This window comes from Rhipicephalus microplus, chromosome 9 (genome assembly GCF_043290135.1).
Source record: "Rhipicephalus microplus isolate Deutch F79 chromosome 9, USDA_Rmic, whole genome shotgun sequence".
In the NCBI taxonomy this organism is placed as follows: Eukaryota; Metazoa; Arthropoda; class Arachnida; order Ixodida; family Ixodidae; genus Rhipicephalus; species Rhipicephalus microplus.
This window is the reverse complement of record NC_134708.1, coordinates 35,849,695-35,863,678: the sequence shown is the minus strand read 5'-3', so window position 1 is coordinate 35,863,678 and position 13,984 is coordinate 35,849,695.

Sequence of the window (13,984 nt, the reverse complement as noted above, 5' to 3'; positions counted from 1 at the left end):
TTCTGTCATTGAAAATAACATCGCGATGGAGTCGGCAGGAATCGAACTGCGCAAGTTACTCGCTGGTGAATTCTTAGAGGATATTTTTCAAGCAGCAAGTAGTAAATATAAGCGAGAGCAATTCGCCAAGCGTCACCTGCCCTACGTAAAGCCTGAAGTGCGTGATCTTGGTGCTGGTGAGACTTTTCAGTTTGTTCCTATAAGTGGTGTCATGCGAAATCTTATGTCCTCTGAGAACTTCCGCGACCACATAGAGCTAGATTTCTCAACAGGAGCGCCTTCACCAACGCTGCATAATTTTAGGGATGGCTGCATATACAAAGAAAAGTTGCATGCACTACTCGAGGATGGCGCGCAGTATACGCTTTTTTTTGTGTTGTACAGCGACGAAGTGGAGATAGTGAATCCGCTGGGGTCAAAGCGGGGTGTTCACAAAATCCTTGTCGTGTATTTCAGCGTGGTAAACATCCATGCCAAATACAGATCACAGCTCAGCTCTATCCATGTAGTTTTAGTTGCACCATATAGACTTGTCATCAAGCACGGAATCAATGTTATTTTGAAGCCAGTTGTAGATGACGTATCAGCTTTATGGATGACTGGTTTCACTCTGTGGAAGAACTCTGTTGCGGTAAAGGTGAGAGCGATTCTTGTTGCCTTTTCCGGTGATAACCTTTCAATGAATCGACTTGGCGGATTCACGTGTTCTTTCAGCCGTGGTCGTCCATGCAGATTTTGTACTTCACCAAACTCGGCGTTCAACACTGCCTTTCACGAGAGTGATGTTCAGGTTCGAAATCTGCCCTTGCACCAAAACCACGTTGCAAGTGCTAAAATAAATAGGCAGCTAGGCACAGCACTGTACGGCGTTAAAGATGAATCTCCACTCACAGATGTTGCCTATTTTGATGTGACAGTGCAACTGCCTCCGGACTTGATGCACGATGTGCTGGAGGGAGCCATTCCACATGTATTAAGGCACATTTTGCAAGGCCTGCTTCGTTCTGGAGTAATTAGGCACTCAGACCTTGATCGTATCCGCACATTCGTTTTTGGTGCTCACGACAAAAAGAACAAACCGGAAGAAGTCGTGAAATCCTTTCTTAATGGGCAAAGTGCATACAAGGGAACAGCTTCTCAAAAGTGGTGCCTATTCAGATTTTTTTCTCTTATGTTTGCAGATATTGTTCCTAAACAAAATGAGCACTGGGAAGTGTACCTACTTCTGAGAAGCATTGCAGATATAACATTTGCCGACAAGATTCCTCACGACCATTTGGCATATCTGCAAGATGAAATACGATTTTTTTTATCTTCATTTGCTGCTCTCTACCCTGGTGCAATAATACCCAAACTGCATTTCTTGATTCATTACCCTCGGCTCATCAGTGAACTTGGTCCACTAAAGCAATACTGGTGCATGCGATATGAAGCCAAACACCAGTACATGAAAACTATTGCACAGCGCAACCAAAACTTTCGAAATATATGCAAGTCTATCGCAGAAAGACACCAGTTGCTGCAGAGTTTCGAATTTTCCAACTTAGAAGTGGACCGTGGCATACAGACTAAAAGATCCAGGCAGCTGAAGCTAGAAGACTTGTGCTCATACATGCGCAAAGTTGTCTCTCCTGGCATTCCAGTGTGGGAAGTTGGTTCTGCCGAGGTGGAAAACTTGGTTTTCAAAAAGTTCGATGTAGTCATCCTAGAGAAGCAACAGCTGCCACTTTTTGGCCAAATAAGAAGGCTGTATATTTACTGCGGAAGCCTTTTCCTGCTTGTAGATGTGCTCATGACAGTCAGATTCGATCGTCACCGCTGGTCGTATGTTGTCGACAATACAGACGAGCAAAAACTTGTACAGCCCTTCAATCTTCCATCACCTCAAGTTCTTGACCTATATTTTGGTGCTGAGCTGATGCTACGGCCTGAAATTATGATTGTTGAATGATGTCCAAATTGTCATCTTAGACAGCTTTTTGTCACGGGCTGAATCTAAACTACTAGTAGCGTAGCCAATGTTTTTTTAGGAGAGGGGTTTCAGTCATACTTCATATATTTTTGCTCTGGAGTTTGTGTATTTGGAAATGTCCTCCCTGGCTACGCAACTGAAGATGACGTATGATTTTATGTTACATCTCTCTTTTAGTGTATGGTTTCTAGTGTGCTGTCTTTACTGTATTTATCTTTTACTGTACCTGATGCACCCTTTCATCTACTGTTTTCTAACCAAAGCTTGTTACATTCTTTTTCTTTTATCAGTGTTATTGGTCTCTTCCCACTGTATTGCTGCAGAGCGCATGGCACTTTGTGTGATAACAAATTAAATGATATCCACCACATTTATAGTGAAACGCATTGTGCATGGTTACTTTGTTACATATTGCTCTGTTTATTTAGTAGTATCCGGAGCGGATAATTGATATGATTGTTACTTTGGACTATCTGATGCGCACATCTGCTGTTAATGTGAAATTGCTACCTTCAACTGCAACCGAAATATTATCATTCAGCGAACAATTTCGGTTAATCAACATGAAACACAATGGGCAGCCACAAAGTTACGGCTTAGGGCCTGTTAGCTTAGAGTTATGCAAATGTACAGCTGTGAAAATTTACACCTATAGAATATTTTCTGTTTTTTACACATGGTGCCTATATATATATATATATATATATATATATATATATATATATATATATATATATATATATATATATATATATATATATATATATATATATATATATATATATAAGGGAAAGAAGTGTATAATTAAGGGCTCGTGTTTGCGTGTTTTGACACAATAATAATGAGATCTAACAGACAATAATGCCAAGAGGAAAGTATAGGGAAAGGTATTAGACCAAATTGTAATGTAAACGTGAAGAAAGAAAAGTGGGTGAAAAAATAACTTTGCCGTGGGCAGGGACCGAACCTGCGACCTTCGAATAACGACCTTCGAATAATATATATATATATATATATATATATATATATATATATATATATAAGGGTCATGAACCACCCCTGGGCTTGGTGAAGAGAGAGACCGTGATCAAGTATAGAATTTGTATTTCAATACCTTCAACTACTCAACATTTCAACTCTTTACTAACAAGAATACGAAAAAGTTAGTAATACCTCAAGTGAGGTAGTAAACGTTGCAGCTACTATACTTCTTTGCATGCAGCTAGTAACTGCTTACTAATGTATGTAGTAAATAGGTAGCAAAGAGGTAGTAAAAATTCAAGAGAGGTAGTAACAGCTGCAGTTGCTACCCTATTGCAGTTAGGTTGCAACTGTTTACTAATGTAAGTAGTAAATAGGTAGGAAGAAGCTAGGAACGGTTCAGGAAAGGTAGTAACCGTTGTCGTTACTACCTGTTCGCTTGCAGTTACTACCTTTTTACTAACTTTTTTTTAAGAGTGAACGCCTTCAAATTTAGCGCGTGCATAAGCTTCGTGCCAAGAAAAAAGGAAGGATATGTATCAGAGAAGGCTTGAGTAGCATCAATAATGAAAATACTGAGCCATACCTCGTTACAAAAAAAAAGAGAGCCAACTATAACTTAATGCAGAGAGTATGAAAACATAAGAAATAGTAGCTATAGCTGAATGCGAGTGAGTAGTAACCTGCGTTCCTTAAATACGCCCTTAAAGTAAATTTAGCCGGTATTAGTTTGTATGGTTACATAGGATGTTCACGAAAGGATTTCTAGGCCAGTCTTTTTCTGTTTTTTAATCTATACATGAGAAAACAGTGATGCACACAGGTTTCCACGCTTCTTGTGATTCTATGTGAATTGCGCAGCGGTGTCTTCATTTTCGTTTTGACCGTCAGTCGCTTGCACTGCAGACTATGATTATCTGATTCTCCTTTCACCCTAGTAGCTGCTTGCTCTTCCTCAATCTGCTGTTTTTTTTTTCAAGCTTCCCTATTTTGTGTTAGGTACTTCCCACTTGCTTTAAAACTGGCGCTTCTAACTTGTGGCCGAAAAGGCACACTGGTGTCCTTTGTCACAGCTTATTTAGGTGCAGTGATTTTAGGGGCGATACTCCTTATGGTCTAGGACAATACATGCCTCCGGCGTACCCAGTAGCGTCTTGTTTATCATACAATAGATGGCTTTGTCCCATAAAGATGCACGCAAACTGCAGTTGGGTGACCATATACTAGATGGCGCTGTACGCATTCTGTGTCGTCATTGCCATTTCTCTAGTTTCCTAGTTGGCTCTGTCTCAGTGACATGTGTGCAATGTGGTGGTTGGGTGAATCGACACTCGATAGCGTTAGAGGTGCCGCTGATGAGGAAAAGGAAAATAAGAGGAAAAGAACGGCAGGGAGGTTAACCAGCCTATAAGCTGCCGGTTCGCTACCCTGTGCATGGGAGGGGGATGGAGGAGACGAAAGATAGAGAACAGAGAAGGAAAAGAGATAGCGCAGCACATTCGGCAGCACACGCGCGCACACTCAGTCATAGTCCAGTCTTGTATTCGCGGTGTGTGACAATGCTGTTACAGCCGCACGTTGAAGTCCGTGTCGTGTAGGACACAGATGAGCATGATCTATAAATGAAAGAAGGACAAAGCTGACATAAAAAACTACCGTCCTATAACAGTGACATCAGTTGTCTACCGGCTGGCGATGCAGAATATACAGGAAAGACTGCAGGCATGGATAGAGCATGAAGGGATGCTGGGGGAACTGCAGAAGGTGTTTCGGAAACACAGGAGGTTGGAAGACAATCTGTTCTCACTGACGCAGTGCATCGAAATAGCAGAAAAGGAACACAGGCCCCTGTGGCTAGCATTTTTGGAAATCAAGTAAGCGTACGATAGTCTGGTTCAAGAGGACTTGTGGGGAATACTGAACACACTAGGTGTGGAAGATGGAGCCTCTAATCCTTTAAAGGATATCTATAAGGGTAACAAGGTGGTTATAAAGTAGGAAAAACAGGTATCCAAGCCCACAGAGGTAAAACGGGGGCTTAGGCAGGGGTTTCCTCTGTCACCCTTGTTATTCATGATGTACCTACAAGGATTAGAGGCATTTTTAGAAGGAAGTGAACTTGGCTTCAACCTCTCTTTCGTCAAACAAAGAAAATCCATTGAGCAGGCACTACCAGTATTGATGTACGCAGATGATATAGTGCTAATGGCCAACAACAAGGAAGATTCACATAGATTGATCGACATCTGCGGCAATGGGGGGGATAGGTTAAATTTCAGATTCAGTAAGGAAAAATCAGCAGGCACAACTTTTAATGATAATGAAGGTAGTGAGCTTAGAATACAGGAGGTCATGCTAGAGATAACATATAAATACAAATATCTGGGCGTATGGATAAGCAATAGTACCGAGTACCCAAGGGAACACAAAATATACGTGACGAGTAAGGTAACAGGAATGCAGCAGCGATGAAAAATAGGGCACTGTAGAATTACAATTGGTAAGATGTTGTGAGAGGAATATGGAAAGGGGCCATCGTTCCTGGTCTGACGTTCGGCAATGCGGTCTTCTGCATGAGATCAGAAGTTCAAGCAAGATTAGACATTAAGCAACGTGAAATAAGTAGGCTTAGCTTAGGAGCTCACGGGAATACACCAAATCAGAGAGTACAAGGTGATGTGGGATGAACATCATTTTAGGGCAGGGAAGCTATGAGCAGGATAAAATTTGAGAAGCGATAGCGAAATGGGGGAGGAGCGTTGGGCTAGGAAGTTTTTCAGCTACTTGTAGATGAAGAATGTCGATACAAAATGAAGGAAGCAAACCAGAATATTGACGGGTGAATACTTACAAAACAGCAGGGGGCCAAACTAAACAGAATTATCGGTTAAGAAGATGGTGAAGGAAGCTGAGACTGATATCTGGAAAATCGACATGATTAAGAAGTCCGCACTTGAGATCTATCAAACGTTTAAGCAGGGAACTGCCAAGGAAAGGATCTATGATAATACTCGGGGTAGTTCTCTACTGTATGAGGTGAGGACGGGAGGATTGCGAACCAAGACATATCGGGCCAAATACGAAGGGATAGACACTGTACACGTGCATGTGGAGAAGAGGAGGAAACTGCCGAACACTTGATAATGTTTTGTTAAGGGTTTCACCCTAGAGTTCAGCATGATGGCGCTGGGTTTTTCAAAGCGCTGGCGTTTAGGGACAGGGAGGGCAAAATAGACTATAAGCGGGTAGAATTAACTAGAAGGAAATTGCGTATTTGGTGGCTAAAGTCAAGGCACGAGCGAATATTAAACCCTTCGCTGCAAAGTACCAGTCCTTAACCACACTATTTAAAGGAAAAAAAATAAATCTTGTTTTTGATTCACTAGTATTACGGCTTGGTGGCGTTAGCCACCGCCCGATCTAAAGGGTGCAACCATATCAACCCATCCATCTATCCATCTCCGGTTGGCTGCTGCGCAGGCGGTGTGGGGTAGCGCCGGTTCCCCGTTATCTCTCACTTGGATCGTCTCCGTTAGCGCGATCGACGTATTCGTTCTTCCTCTCCTTGCTCAGCCGTCCCGGCGGGGTACCTTCTTTGTCGGCACTGGTGTTCTCAGGTGTGTTTGCATTGTAGTCCTCGCCGACGCTCCTGGGTGGTGTTGTTCGCTTAGTCAAAAAGCGATAAAAGCGTGGACCTTGCCTTAAGAAGAGAGGCTCTACTACCAGTGATCGATTTCGCGGTGACTTGCAGTGGAAGCCGTGAACGCACGGTACCATTCGACCCTGTACACGTGACAAGAACTCCGTCAGCCATGCCGCAGTGCGAACTCGAGCGGGGAAGCTCAGCGGCAGTTTCAATTCAAACTGCGTGAGCACAGATGGGCACCGTTTGTTTTCGGTCTTTAAGTGTTGCGCGCTTTCAAATTCATTAATTCCGGTACCTATCGAGAAAATTGCGGCAAGCAATACTTGGCATGTTGCGGGCCTTTGTTTTTACATCTAAAAGAAAAGCTTCCTTCCTTCTGACTCACGATATTCTCCACAATTGCCTCTCATTGTCCCCTGCCACCTCCGCAGTTTTTCTAGTTTCCCTTTCCCGTTTTGTTTGGATTGGAAGAAAAGGTACGTAGCATAGACGCGCAAGCGTTAAGGAAATTAGGCGCTGCCTTTCAACATAAGAGTCCGCTCATCGAAACGCCTGCAGCGCGCACACCCAACGCCGACTAAATTTCAAGGCCGAAAGGCTGCCGCAGTGACGTCAGAGGGTTGGGGCCCAGTTACGCCACGAACGCGGCGGAAAGCCTGTGTTTCGTTCACGTTTTAAGAAAACCAACGCTCCCGCTCTCACAGCTGCTGCGGCTTGATTGGGCCGAATAAAAGATGTGGAAAAAAAAGTCTTACTGAGCCTGCTCAGTTGGGCAACTGGGCCCCCAACCTCTGACGTCACTGCGGCAGCGTTTCGGCTTTGAAATTTAGTCGGCGTTGATGCACCCCGTGTTTACGAATTTCTCATACATTTGCTCATAGGTAATTTCTCATACGTAAACAAAGGGAAAGGGTAACGGGAGATTAATGGGTGACACATTCTGGCTACCATGAGTTTAATGAGCCATGCACAATAATTGTCACCAACGTTAAGCTAAACATCTCTACCGAATGAAACATACTATTCGTCTCCCTTTATCTGCCGAGATAAGCATTTCGCTCTAGTTCATCTTTCTAGAACGACGCGTGAGTATAACAGAATTCAAAAATCGCTAGTCAATCCTATAGTAAGGGAGGCAAATATATATGTGCATATACGAGGCGACAAGAGTAACTACAAGTGAGACCATAACATACATATAGTTCGAGACGCTGCCAAGCCGGGCTGCCTGCGCTTTTTTGCTGTTCGCCTACATTTTTAACACAACTGTATCTAGCTTGCAATGAAGGCGCTATCGCTTCGGACCCCCTAACGTCAACCGCCGTAACACACAATAGCTCACCCGCTTTGGCACGTGGCTTTCTCCACTAGACGAACGCGTGCTGCGACAAAAAAAAAAAGAAAGAAAAAGATTTGCAGGCAACGAGCGAGCTACTAAACTCGCTCCTACCCTAACCCCCGTCTCCCTTCATCTATAGCGCATTTGTGGGTTCCTATAGTCAGCCACCCTGCTTGCTTTTGCAGAAGGCTGTACAGCTGTTTTCTTGATATTGTTTGTGATTTCGGTAGCATAGTTTATTATACTTCTAGATAAACTATGGCTTCTCTTTCTGATGGTTTTACACATTCAGCTCAACCTTGAACTTATCTTCTCCTCAACTCTCTTTTCTATTCTTCCCGCACCCACCCCAAGCTCGCAGCGGCGTAGGCTTTGACTCTATCTTCAATCTCACAGCCCCGGCCAGCGGGTGGTGTGCTATTGTTTGGCGCCTGGGAAATGCGATCCAAGACGACAAAGATGCCATCACTTTCTCGGGAACTGCGTCGCACTGTCTCGCGTTGGAAATTTGCGCGTGCCCGTCATTTCACAACAGTGGCCACGCTTCTGCACATACCCGGTCGCTGGAGACGAGCATTGTCCCCTGTTTCGCCTTCCAAGTGTGCCATCCACATGCCTAGGCTGACTGCTCACAGCACCACCCTCTCTGCAGCAGCATAAAAAAGTATGGCGTTGCAAATCGTTCCCCGAGGCATCGCGACGATACAGATTTCTGAGAACTGGAAAAGAGAGAAGGAAAAATAGTGCGTCATACATTCTTCCAGGAGTGATGTATGGACACTAAAACTCTGCCTCGACCCCGCAGCCGTCATGGTATGGAGGAGGATGCAAGTATTTCGACCGCGATAAGGACGCTTCAAATGGCTGTTCGGGACTCTCCACGTCGTTCGACGGGCATTCTACGTTCGACTATTTTCTTTATTAGTTGCTGTATGTGTTTGTGCGTGCATGCATGTGAACTTAAGTGTTATTTCGTCAAGACTACATCATATTGGGAAATATCGTGAGTCCTATAGCTATGGCTTCTGAGTGGGGAAAAAGAATGAAAGCAAGAAAAAAAAGCTTCACATGTCGACAAGACATTGAAGGACGCCATAATATCGCCTGAATTATGGCTTTATTGAAGCCAATGCTTCACTGGTCATTTGGGTTCAATCGCACGCTCTTGCTATTCATGCGATATGACGATGATTGATGATATGACAATGGCAGGATGGTGACTACAACGCTCTTAGTGAATGAGCGATAGGGAAACAGTTTCCCTATGACTGGAGAAAGACCGGAGATTGTTTTTCATGGGAGATTTATCCATCATATATGTATCTTCAAGCGTGTGCTAGTATGTTGAGTAAATACATACACGTTCAACATTGGCGTAAACCAGGGTGCATGGTGGGGAGAGAGGCTTCGTGCCGTTGACATGAAAAATTAAAAAAAATATGGACCCTCCTCGTGTACGCTTCTCGTCTGTGCTTCTACCAGAAAAAAATTCTTAAGCTACTGCAGTTGGGGAGGGGTATTGTTCAAGACCTCCCTTAACCCCCCCCCCCCCGCACCTTATTACTACGCTAATGAGGAAGGCTTTGTTCGAGTCAGTCGACGACAATCGTGAAAGATGTCGATTAGAAGAAAGGGGTATCGGTACTTAGTTACTGTAAATTCGCGTGTAACGTGAAGAATGCGTTACCAAGATTGTATTGTCACTAAATTCTTCAGCGTGCGCGCACTCAGGAAGCGGGAATTAAAGCAAAACTGCAGTGGAAGAACGAATATTGATTTGACGACCACGCCCCATAAACGGATGACGGATCGTGCCATAATACTGCCTGAGAAAAGTCGGGAGGTGGTCGACCGATTTGATTCTTGGTCGATTGCACAATGACGACCACGACGACTTATGAAGGATGAACTGTCGTATTCATCAGCGTAAAGTGGGGCCAGTGAAGGAAGGTTTTTTTTGTATCAGTGAACGCCTCGTATTCTTCCAGCAAGGGAAACTCCAAGAAATAGCAGACACGGTGTGTTGAACTATATGGATGAGCGAAAAAAGAAAGAAAAAAAGAAGGAAAAATTATGCCCGCAGGACATTTTTCCTCATGACAGTTGCAGAATAAAAGGCATGGTCGTGTTGTTCATAGCAGGAGCTCTCCTATAAAGTCTTATGTGTGGGCGGTGGGGGGCTCAAAGGCGTAATTTGGGAGCAAAACGATTCAAAGTTCAATAGAACACAATGGGAGAAGCAGTAAGGTATAATATCGTCTCTATATCAAAGAGATGATGGCTGACTCAAGAGAGTATTACGCCACTTCAATGCACGCAAAAAGAAAGCAGTAACCTAAGCATTTTGAAACTTTTGTCTTCCGTATAAATGGAAAGCGCGGCAGCCATACCTATATAACTCTTACGCGAAGTGTCAAATCGCACTAGTTCTTTTTCTACAGACCTAAAGTGTTCACATATCTCGTTGCGGTTTCCAAAAGTAACTGTTCTTGTAATACATGTCTATCGTACATTTGCCCAATAAGTCCAGCAGGAACAGCGGTTTTTGAATGGCCAGACGGTGTAGCGGCACGCCTTATTTTCACAGCGATCAGCAAACGGCCCACAAGTTCAAACCATTGTACGCCGTGTGTTCTCACCATTTAGCTTGCGTTCAAGCGTTGATACCACGAATGTCACATCACTCCCTGCAGTAGACACGTTTTCTTACGCAACTGTTCAGTTCGATTGTGGCAGATGGGATTCTAAAGGTGTTAGCTGCTCTAGCCTTACTTCGTATGACATTCCAGTGAGTCATGCCATTGTTTTAACGCGATAACGGTGTCGGCGTGTAGGCGTCATTGGCTGTGGGCAAAACATCCTCTTGTGCGCAACTGAAAAATAGAGAAAGATGCAAATAAAATAAATAATAAAGAACGTTTAGGTTGTGACTCAGGATTGACCCCGGGCCATTTTTGAGGCAAGCAGGTGTTCTACCACACAGCCACGCGTCTCTTTGAACCCATAGTGGAAAGAAACTTGCTCTTCTTGGAAATGCAGCGAAATTAACTCGTTGCTTCACAAACACATGGGTGATGTATACATCCTTAACAATACAACATGTTATGTCGCAGTAATAATGCGCGGTACAAGCATACCTTGCCTCGGGCGTCAGGACAAGTGATTATCTTAATGACTTATTTTTACATTTGCACATATATTTATTTGTTTAAAAAATATGAGGTAGACATATAGGTGGATGGCCGCCCTCATGGTTTGAAGGCGGTCACCCACTTCACGTTACGACACCATCACTCACGCAACCGTTACGGCACTGATTAATTCAAGGCCACGTAGTGAGCAAGCTAACAAAAAAATTCATGCACCTAATTGCCCATGGTTGAAAGCATGATACCTATTACACAGAATGTAGCTATATGCAAATGGTTGACTGAAGACAATTTGAAATTTATCGATTACATTATAGTAATCAACAGTTTAAATTTCTCTAGTAGCATTATACACTAGAAAACGTACACTAGATGGTTGAAGTACAAACTTGACATCGTTATCGCATCCGACTCTCAAAGGAGAAGCTCAAGGGACTCCCAACTTTTGCTCTGGCCACGAATTTATGCCCTCTTTTCTGATCCTGTCCATTATGGTAACAAATTTATTTATTTACTCCACAATACGGTCAACGTTCTAGCGAGAATTCATAGGAGGAGGGTAACGTAATTCGTCCGTGTTGCAGATGGTGCAATAGCATCTATCGTTGGAATGTGCTCCGCTCGTGTGAGCATTGCGGATCGACACACAGTTGTTCTCTTCACCGTCCTTGATAAATGCCCCCACGACGTAATCTTAGGCCTCGACTTCCTGTCCGCGCATTGTGCCCTCATAGCCTGTTCGACCAGTACGCTCCGTCTACACTTGCCCGCAACAGAACCTCTTACACAACGGCAGAGTCGCCTCTGCACAACGGGACACGCGCGCCTCCCTCTACAGACACTGACCTACATAGAGCTCGTCTTAATACCACCAGTTCCCGACGGTGACTATGTTCTGACCCCTATCACCGATGTCCTCATAAGCCGTGGCATTACATTACCGCACACCGTTTCGTCCGTCGCAGGAAATTCTACGTGCCTGCTAGTTGTCAACTTTGGCTTGACACCTCAAGTTTTGCCACAAGGGATCTCTTTGGCGTTGCTCTGCACCTTAGAAGACAATGCGGTAGATGTTTTCGCGATGGCCGCCCCTTCTGACCCCCACGCTCAACACCAATCTGCCACTTGCACCGACAGCGCTATTACTTCGATGATCGCTTCCAACTTAACGCCGCAGCAGACTGATGAGCTCCACCGGGTTCAGCTGTCCTACATCGACGTTTTTGGGGACGACGTCCGTTGGGGAAAGCTACCGGTATGAGCCACCGCATAAGCACTGGTAATGAGTATCCTATTCATAGGCGTCCATATCGGGTGTTGGCGGCCGAGCGTCACATCATCCAAAGTGAGGTCCACAAAATGCTCGCCAAGCACATCATTGAGCCATCCTGCAGTCCTTGGGCTTCTCCTGTAGTGCAAGTCCGCAAGAAAGACGGTGCATGGCGTTTCTGCGTGGATTATCGACACCTAAACAAAATTACTAAAAAAGACGTCTACCCTCTGCCACGAATAGATATGCGCTTGATTGCCTCTATGGGTCCCACTATTTTTCCTCCATAGACCTTCGTTCCGGCTACTGGCAGATAGAGGTAGATGAAATGAACCGTGAAAAGACGGCACTCATCACCCCCGATGGCCTATATCAGTTCAAGGTCATGCCCTTCGGCCTTTGGAACACTCCATCCACCTTCGAACAAATAATGGACTCCCTGCTCATAGGATTCAAATGGTCCACCTGTTCGGGCTACTTGGACGATGGCATCGTCTTTTCACCAACATTTCAAACTCACATAGAGCGCCTCTCAGCCATCCTGGGAATCTTCCGTCGCGCTGGCCTGCAGCTCAACTCGTCCAAATATCACTTTGGACGCCATCAAATCACAGTGCTTGGCCATTTAGTAGACGCCAATGGTGTACAACCAGACCCGGCAAAAATCAGCGCCGTCAAAAACTTTCCTGTACCACAGTCTGAGAAGAATGTACGCAGCTTTATCGGACTATGCTCCTACTTCCGACGTTTCGTGAAAAATTTTGCGCACATAGCGAGGCCGCTTACACAGCTCCTCAAGAAAGAAGTCCCGTTTTCATGGGGCTCCGAAGAGGCTTCCGCGTTCTCGACTCTCGTCGCTCTTCTCACTACCCCTCCGATTCTGGCACACTTCAACCCTGCTGCCCCTACGGAAATCCGTACAGATGCAAGTGGGCATGGCATTGGTGCAGTGCTGGCTCAGAAACAACATGGCCATGATTGCGTTATTGCATATGCCAGCCACTTCCTATCCGCCCCTGAACGTAACTATTCGATAACAGAGCGTGAGTGCTTGGCTCTTGTATGGGCGGTGGCGAAATTTCGACCTTATCTATAACGGACGCCCATTTTCGGTAGTTACCGACCACCACGCACTCTGTGGGCTCAACTCTCTGAAAGATCCATCAGGCCGCCTTAGTCGCTGGGCTTTGCGCCTGCAAGAGTTTTCCTATTCGGTGTCCTACAAATCTTGCCGCCTACACCGTGATGCCGATTGCCTCTCCCGGTACCCTGTCGACGATCCTGAGGACACTGACGAGCCCACGGAGAACTCTATCTTGTCAGTGTCTGACTTCCTTAATATTGGGGAAGAACGGAAGCGTGATCCAGAGCTACTTGACATCATCAGCCGTATGGAATCCTCCACAAATGGTGCTTCCGTCTGCTACTTTGTCATTCAAAAGGGTGTGCTATACCGTCGCAATTTCCGACCAGACGGGCCCGACCTTCTCATTGTTGTGCCTAAGCATTTGCACCGCTGTGTTCTCACCGAACTTCACGACGTTACCACGGCTGGACACCTTGGCGTATCCTGCACGTACGAGTGCGTCCGGCGCCGTTTTTTCTGGCCAGGCCTTGCTCGTTCGGT